An 8984-nucleotide genomic window follows, 5' to 3' on the forward strand; every position below is an offset into this window, starting at 1 on the left:
GTGTGTGTGTGTGTGTGTGTGTGTGTGTGTGTGTGTGTGTGTGTGTGTGTGTGTGTGTGTGTGTGTGTGTGTTTGTGTGTGTGCATGTCTGTAAAGGTGGCTATTGGTTCATTCAGATATGGATTAAAGGTTGCTATAGGTTAATACAGGCATGATTTAAAGGTGGCTGTAGGTCCATTCACACATGGATTCATTGTGGCTATAGGTTAATTCAGATATGAATTAAGGTTTCTATAGGTGCATTCAGACATAGATGGCTATAGATGCAATCAGACATGGATTCAATGTTGCTATAGGTTCACTTACACATTTCTATTCAATCCACATTCAATCCAGGGGTCCACCTTTGTGCTCCCTGCATCCAGGATCTCAAACCAGCACTTTGTTTGAAACAGCCTTCAATGTAGATAAGATTCTGATCTGAAAACCCCCCTGCAGGGATCTCTTCACGGCTACATCTGAATGCTGCCATTTCCGAAATTTCGCCTTTGGTTGTTCTGAGAAGAGAGCTGCTCTTTTGCGATGATAAACGACGGTACTTAGTGCTAAACCCATAATGGAGGGGCAATAGGCACTATAGCGTGATTATATAGGGAGCTATCTGTTGTTAGGTCAAGGTTGATGCCGATCACGTAAATCCTGGCACATCTGTCCCGATGGAGGGTTAATCAACCAGGGATTAGGCTCCACCATATGCCTCACACTAATGACTCCAGACCAGGCTGGAGGCAGCCCGGGCTCCACCTGTGGAGGCCGGAGGGCCAGGCTAGAGGCAGCCCGGTTTCAGCCCTCTGGAGGCCAACGGGCCAGGCTAGAGGCGGCCCGGCCCTCTGGAGGCCAACGGGCCAGGCTAGAGGCAGCCCGGTCTCAGCCCTCTTCAGGAGGACGGCGGGACAGGCTAGAGACAGCTCATTCGCAGTCCTCTTCAGCCTTGGTTCTCTTGGGTCGGGTTTTACTGACAGATTTTTTCTGCTCAGCATATTGTATCTATTGTTCACAAATTTCTTCTTCAAAATATTGACCAGATTATGCATTATTAACTTTCCCATTACGGTCCTTTGATTCACCGTGTCATAAATATTTGGCCTGTTAAGCCCTTTGAGACTGTAATGGTGATTAAGGGCTAGAGAAATGCAATTGAATTTAATTGAATTGATTGGTTTTCCCATTGATCAATTGGAAATATTTAAGGCTATGATCAATGGAATTCATGGAATATATGGGGCTGAAATTCAAAGGGAATGAATGCATAAAACAAAGCTTTCGACATATCCCTTTCACAATTTGTAGGATAATGATCCCTTGCCTCTGACAACAAAAACAACAACTAACAATGTTCCAGATGTTAGCGTATAATCCTTTGCATAAAAGAGACCTTTGACGAAAGCAACTCCACACAGGTGCGTATGACACTTTGTCAGATCAGTACAGATTGTGGCGGCAAAAGTGGTGGTTGCACATTTGTGCTATCAATCAAAATGATTGTTCGAGACAATTCGATCATCCCCTGATATCGGTTGGGAGACAACCTCTCTCCGTCCCTACTTCACCCACCGTTTCCTTCTACTCTGATTGGATGTAGAAGTTGTTGTTCCGCAGTCACCGTCTAATCACTGGGTGAGTCTTAGACAGACCCCACAAAGGAGATACGTGATCAAAGTCTATGCATATAGCCCCGTCCCTCAGTCATTTAGACATCGCTTAGCATTAAATGTATGTATTTTTGCTGTACTGTTGTGCTGTCAAACGATACTGTCCACCCGATGTTCGGGTAAGGGACTGATGATGTGAGGAGGACAACTTCGTGAGCGTAATTGAAAGCTAGAGCGAGGTATTTGGAGACGGATGGTGTCTTTGCGCCGGGACATTGATTTGCTTTTAGCCAAATCAAACCGATTACCCATCCTTCGCCACAGCCGCCATGATCGATGGTCTGTAGAGCCCTTTTTAATCTAGTTGATCCCTGGTCTGCCTCTGAATGCCAGCTAATAGCATTAGCTCCGATGTTGTTGTCATTTTGCTCATGGGCTTTGATAATGCCACCGTTACTATTCCCGCCTGGCTCCTGCTCTGTCCTCCCTCTGCCCTAGAGCCACACTTCTTCTCCTTTGATGTATTGACTTGCCAATACACCGCAGACTGTTTGAGTGGGTTCATAAATCCCACCTTTGCGGACCCCCAGCCTGCCTTCGCTCGTTTATGTCTCAACAGACGGACCCCTGCAAGGTTTTGATGCAGCGTCTCCGACTAGGTTGCTGCTTTTATTGGTTTGGGTTGAACATTTATTCATTTCTCACGTATTCATGTCTTTCATTTAAGGGAGGCCATTCCAGGAAAGCTGGGTGTTTCACACGACAACTTAATGGTTATTATTATTCAATAGGCCAATTTCTGTTTCTTTACAGGAACGTGTAAAAGACCATGTAGAGCGTGCTTATTATAATAAATTCCATTGAAGCAAAACCACGAGGACAGGCGATGAAAATGTATTTTTCTCACTTATCTCACAAGATGTCGATGTCCCTCTTGGCACTAGAAATCTCCATATAATAATAATGGTGAAGCAAAATGAATACAAGAGCAACACAAAGTAGTACATTCTATCGGATCTAGTGTGGGAGGTTTAAAATGGATCAACTGCAACTGGGAGGGACTTTGTACAATTTTTAACAAATAATTCATGAATAAATGAATACAAAAATCTAAGCGGTCATACAGCTATTTCTGAGCTCATTTGGCTGACCAGCATTGACTCCTCTGTCAACACTTAACCTTGATCTAAAATATTCAGGTGAGGACGCACATCAGAACTCTAAGACCTGGGCACCAATCAGGAGTGGTCGTGCGGCGCATGAACCCGCCTCATCGATGCAACTTTAATGCTGGCTGGACAGAAGGAAGATTAGGTCGCTCTGACATCACGCGCACACCGCTGTGTGGACACCTAACACTGTTGCTGCATGGGCAGCCGCACGTCAGCAACGCTGACCTTGTCCACCTGGACTGCCGGCGCACAGTATGGTTTAGTGTGTGTGTGTGTGTGTGTGCGTATGTGTGCATTTGTTAGTGTGTGTCTGCGTGTGTTGGTGAATGTGTGTGTGTGTATGTTTGTGTGTGTGTCTGTATGTGTGTGTGTGCGTGTGTGTGTGTGTGTGTGTGTGTCGATGTGTTTGTGTGTGTGTGTGTGTGTGTGTTTGTGCATGCATGCACGTGTTCATGTGCACGTTTATTGCGTGCCAGTCTACTCATTTTCACAATCAAATGCAAAGAAAAACAATGGCATCGTTGCCAAGGTATTCCTGTGTTTACCGTGAGACAGGTAGTGCGACAGAGTGAACGCCAAGCAGGCGTGACTGATGTTCTTGCCTTATTACTTGGTGTGCATACTTAACTAACCATAGTGGAGAGTCCTTATCCGGCTGTCCAGTTGGCGTGCTAGGTAAGGAGGAATAAAGAGGGGATTCAGCGGATTCAAATGAGGCGGGCCAGCTCCGGCCATCGGGGGATTGTATCAGCAGCCGGCCGTACAGATAACACATTAAATAACTTCCACTTCCTCCCTCGTCACGGTGGGACACGATAAGGGCGAAAATCGAGTGAAAATCCTTGATAATGATTATTCTGACACCTGACTGCGCTCCCTATGCATGCGTATGTGTGTGTGGCGTGTGCGTGTGGTGTGTGTGTGTGTGTGTGTGTGTGTGTGTGTGTGTGTGTGTGTGTGTGTGTGTGTGTGTGTGTGTGTGTGTTTTGCCGTCTAGTTTCACCTCCCTTGCTATCTCTTTTCTTTTTACCCCCTGCTCACGACCCTGTCTGGGCACCATCTTGTGCTGGCGATGGGCGGGCAGGGCAGGGGCGTCTGTGTCCGTTTAATTACTCTAAACCAAGACCGCCCGCCTCCCGTCTCCATCTGCTGCTTTTTGAGGGGAAGAGAGAGAGAGAGAGAGAGATCCAGAAGGAGAGGAGGCACAGCGTAGAGAAGGCACAGCATCCTACCTGCTCGTCGTACTGAAATGCCTTCTCCTGCTAGCATGCTAATTAATCACCCTGCTAGACCACACAATACCACAATACCACAAAACCACAAACCCACAAAAACGTCATTTTGGGACAATGAATTACACACTTTGTTCCAGGGCACATGGTTAGGGAAGATTGACCAGCCAGTTTGAACTAATATTAGATGAGTTAATACGCCGCTGCATTGCACTCACTAAGGATGTGAGTTATTTGGTTTATTTCAAAGACATTGCCTGTATATCTGCTTTGTATCTGCCCTTTTATGTGTGCTACGTTCAGAATTAATAGGAAACCCATTTTCCCGCAGCTTATCCTGCAGGTCAAGCTCCAGGGGGTTTAAATGGCCATGTTTTGGTTATAAAAAAGTCCTAGATTCTTCCCCTCGCTGCTTATGGGAGATGATGGGTTTTGTCCCGTTAGGGGAACCTTTACAGTCGCAGGCACTGCCTGGCCAGCAGCGATTAAACTGCCGGCCAAGTCATGCCTCACTTGGCCTTAATGACCCCATGTAGCACTGTGTCAATCGAATAGAATAGCGTAGAAAATATTACTTGTAGCAAAATATAGATGACACGAATAACAAAACAGATATTTATTAATTGATTGTTATTGAGTAAATGATGTCTGCCTTTTTGATTTTCATTGTATCATTAGTCAACACTTTTTCCATTATTTTGATCTTGAAATAAAATATGAATATAGGTTCCGGTTGCGGTAGAAAATCCAATTTTTCTATCGCAGCCTAGAATCTCAGTCTTAGTCATATGGACCAGTAGTTAATCTGAGATTCTGCTATCAATAGCACGGCCCACTTAAGACCTGAATATCATTCCAGCAGCAAACACCAAGGTTCCACTCTCAAATCCCCTCTACCAATAACCACGAGACAACTCCTGACTCCAGGGAGGAATGACCAAAAAGATAAAAGCACTTTTATATCCATTGAATCAATAACCTACCGGACCCTTTCAAATGGAAACGGGCAACACAAGTTCCATAATTCTGCCTCTCTACAAGAGATTGCAAACCACGCGAGACACCAGCCTATATAACTCTGGTAATCACCCTCATCTCTTGCTGTTGTCCTGTCCCCCAAACAAGCCCCACTGGCCCTCGCAGGCACTGCCACAGTCAATTTGAACAAGTTAGTGATAGTCGTTAGCTTCTGTCAATCGCCTCCCGACGTTTGTGCCTTTGCTTTCCAGTCCGCGCGACGTCCAAACGTACACGTAGGCCGGGGACACAGCGGGCATGCGCAGGGGGGTTCTAAATGTTTGCTGCAACAGCAGTCTGCAGTTTTCATCTCCGGTCCCTAGACGTTACGATGTGATGCGGTGGAAGGTCTTTGTAGTGGGGCTCCATTCATCCATGTGTCAGATGAAGGAGAGGCGAGATTAGGAGGCGTGCGTCACGGGCAGATGTAGGCCCCGGTAGCTGGGGAGCGTGGGCGTTGGCTGGGACGTCTCAGAGTCAGAAGGTCCTGATGGATGTGTCATCTCTGAACTCTGACACTGTGGACTGTGCCCGGAATAGCAAGGTACGCTGACCTAGCCTTGTATCAAATCATCAGTCGATTTTTTCTTTTTTCTTTTTACAATTATACATGAACAATATTTTCACTATTTTCAGATACAGACGTGTCATGTGAGCGATTGGCGATTCCGGTAAATTTTTTACGCTTACGCCTTTCAACCTTCCTGTGTGTGTATAAGACCTCCCCCCCCAACCCCCCCCCGGAAAAGACCATCGAACATTTAGGAGTGGAACTGGGTGACGGATGTGTCTAGCCGCCATTCCCGCTGTTATGACTTCACCTTCCAGAGATCGATTAGGGAAGGGCGCCTGATAGCAATAACGTGAGGTAACGCGCAAAGGCACCGCACTGGGTGACAGCTTGTTTGGCCTCTCGCCAAACACAGAGACTAAACTTGAGACGACCAGGAGGGGTAAAAGTGTTACCAGTACGCACACACACATACGCACACACACAAACACACACACACACACACACACACACACACACACACACACACACACACACACACACACACACACACACATCCTCTTTGCTTCTTTTTTTTTAACCCAGAGCAGCAATCCTTTTTTAAACACCACAGGAGAGCATTTGTCCCCAGAGTGCTCCTCTCTGCTACACCTTCCTGCCGCTACTTCCTGACTCATGCTTCCATCCCTTGTCAGGGCTCTCTGCGCTGCTCTGGAGAGAAACGCCCAAGGTCGGTGAGCCATGCTGGGCCACAAAGGTGTCAGGTTCTGAGAGGAAAGTCTGCTGAAAAGGAAGAAGAAAACCTGAAAAAAAGGTTCAGCTTATTTCCTGGTTCTTTTTCACCCCCAGACAAATGACATGCGATAACAGTGGCGTCTACATGCAACCCAGAAGGGGATGCAGTGAAATGTCTCTTACACGGCATCCCTTATCTAGCAAGGATCTCTGATTAGTGAACATTTCGCCATGACAATAGTTTGTCAATCATCATGAAGAGATTTTTCCCTTTGATTGTCCTCGCCTCTCTCTGACCCCCCCACCTGGGACCGCAGCCCCCATCTCTCTCTCTCTCTCTCTCTCTCTCTCTCTCTCTCTCTCTCTCTCTCTCTCTCTCTCTCTCTCTCTCTCTCTCTCTCTCTCTCTCTCTTAAGCAATGGAATGTATTACTAAAGGAAGGAATGAAAACTATTTGTCGACAAGATATTAGACTCCTTACTCCCCCTTACTCCTGAAATGTCCCTAAAGCCTACTATATCAACCAGTCACTTAGGAACATACCTTTGTTCATGGGGGGGCACAGAGAAAACAAAACGGAACAAAGTAAGGAGAGAAAGAGAACCAAATATAGAAAGACAGAAAGAATGAAAGAATAGAGAAGGACAGAAAGGAAGAGAAAGAAAGACAGAAAGAGAGAAAGAGAAATAAAGAGAAAGAAAGACCTAATGTAGAAAGAAAGAGAGACAAAAAGAAGGAGAAAGAAAGACAGAAAGGAAGAAAAGAAAGTAAAAGAGAAATGAAGACAAAGCGGAAGGACGCGAGAGAGGAAGAGAAATATAGAGAAAGAAAGAAAGACAAAATGTAGAAAGAAAGAAGGAAAGACTAACATAGAGAAACAAAGAGTCATACTCCCTGTCCGGCGAGTGGGTCTAGACACCCCGGCCCCGCCTACATATGCTAGGCTGGCTCCTGACATTTGCTATCCAGCGGAGCCAAAGCAGAGCTGTCAGAGTCCATCATGTCGCATGTCTGTCCCGCTCCCTCTCTCTCTCTCTCTCTCTCTCTCTCTCTCTCTCTCTCTCTCTTTCTCTCTCTCTGTCTCTCTCCCTCTCTCTCCCCCTCTCTCTCTCTGAACCAGTCCTCCCCTGGCCCCGCATGGCACCACCGTGTCAGGCAGGCAGCGGGGCGTCCAGAGGGTGGAGGACGGCACAGGGTGAATGAACAAATGCTCGCTTCAATAAATAATGAATACATGAATGGGTACGAAGCAACGACATTGCTGACTTACTTATCTGAAAAATATGAAATATGGGTCAGCTATGGGTCCGGGGAGAAATATGTGTGAATTTGCATGTATGCGTGTGGGGGGGGGGTCTCTCTCTATCTTTGGACTGCTCCAATATGACCGACATCGCTTGTAAGGTTATCATCACCCCAGGATTTGGAGACATTTGCCATACCGCGAGTGTGGTGATCTCAACTGGGCCATGTGCCATGTAGGGTCTATCATCAACACAAATACCTCTCTCATTTCCAGTAGCTTGCTCTAGGTGTCTTGTTCTCATCCCACACAGGGCTAGGTGTTTTCTGACGCCTGATGGTGAAAGGTGCTCAAAGAGGGTTCCAGCCGGAGCATCAGAGGGCAGGCTGACTCTATTGTGTGGCGGTGCTGAGAGGTGTGTGTTCTGACTGTGCTCGTAGAACGGGGGTCTCTGTAAATACCGATCTACAAAGTAAATGTGTGAGTAGAGTGCGCGTTTGTGTTTGTGCGGTTGTATGCTTGTTTGTGTGTGTGCGTGTGCACGCTTGTGTGTGTACGGGTGTGAATGTGTGTACGTGCGTGTGTGTGCGTGTTTATGTGTATGTGTGTGTGCCCGTGTGTTTGTGTGTGCAAACATGTGCGTACGTGCATGCGTGTGTGTGTGTGGACACTTGTGTGTGCGTACATGTGTGTTTGTGTGTGTGTGTGTGTGTGTGTGTGTGTGTGGGGGGGGGGGCAGTGTGCAGACAGGGGTCTTTGATGTCGGCTTTCCTTTTGTGTTCCCCTCTCCGTGTCTGTGACTTTTTAATGAGGGGACCGGACTCATTACAGCGGGCCGTGCCGAGGCCACACGGCGGGACGGCCTCCCTTCTGCCCCCTCTCCCAAGTTCAACACAAACACATTACAGAGGTTGACCCCCCCGTCTGGGACCGCAGCCCCCATCTCTCTCTCTCCCTCTCCCTCTCTCTCTCCCTCTCCCTCTCTCTCTCTCTCTCTCTCTCTCTCTCTCTCTCTCTCTCTCTCTCTCTCTCTCTCTCTCTCTCTCTCTCTCTCTAATGGCACCTGTGGAACTGCAGAGCAGCAGTACAATCACAGACATGCACCCCCTCCGGGCTGGTGGGTGTTCACCCTAATAGGGGGGCATCTCCCCGTCCGGTCCACCTCAGCCTCCAGCAACAGACGCCAAGCTGCCTGAGTATCCTCTCGCTTGCCGTGTGTTGTTATCGATCGCGCGGCGGTGGTAGCTCGGTGGTCAGCGGTCCGTGAGAGAGCAGGGTGGAGGCTGGTAATGTGTTTTCCTGTGTGTTATTCTGAGCCGTATTTGTTCACAAAAAAAAGCCAGGTGTAGAGTCACGCACCAATGCTTCCTGAATTCTAATTAGATCTGAGGAGGACCTTCTTGGGGAAATTTAATCCACAGGCTTGACTTTAATATGCTTCCCTCGCCCCCTAGTTCAGATCTCGCAGAAATATTATATTCC

The sequence above is a fragment of the Gadus morhua genome, chromosome 5, assembly GCF_902167405.1.
Source record: "Gadus morhua chromosome 5, gadMor3.0, whole genome shotgun sequence".
In the NCBI taxonomy this organism is placed as follows: Eukaryota; Metazoa; Chordata; class Actinopteri; order Gadiformes; family Gadidae; genus Gadus; species Gadus morhua.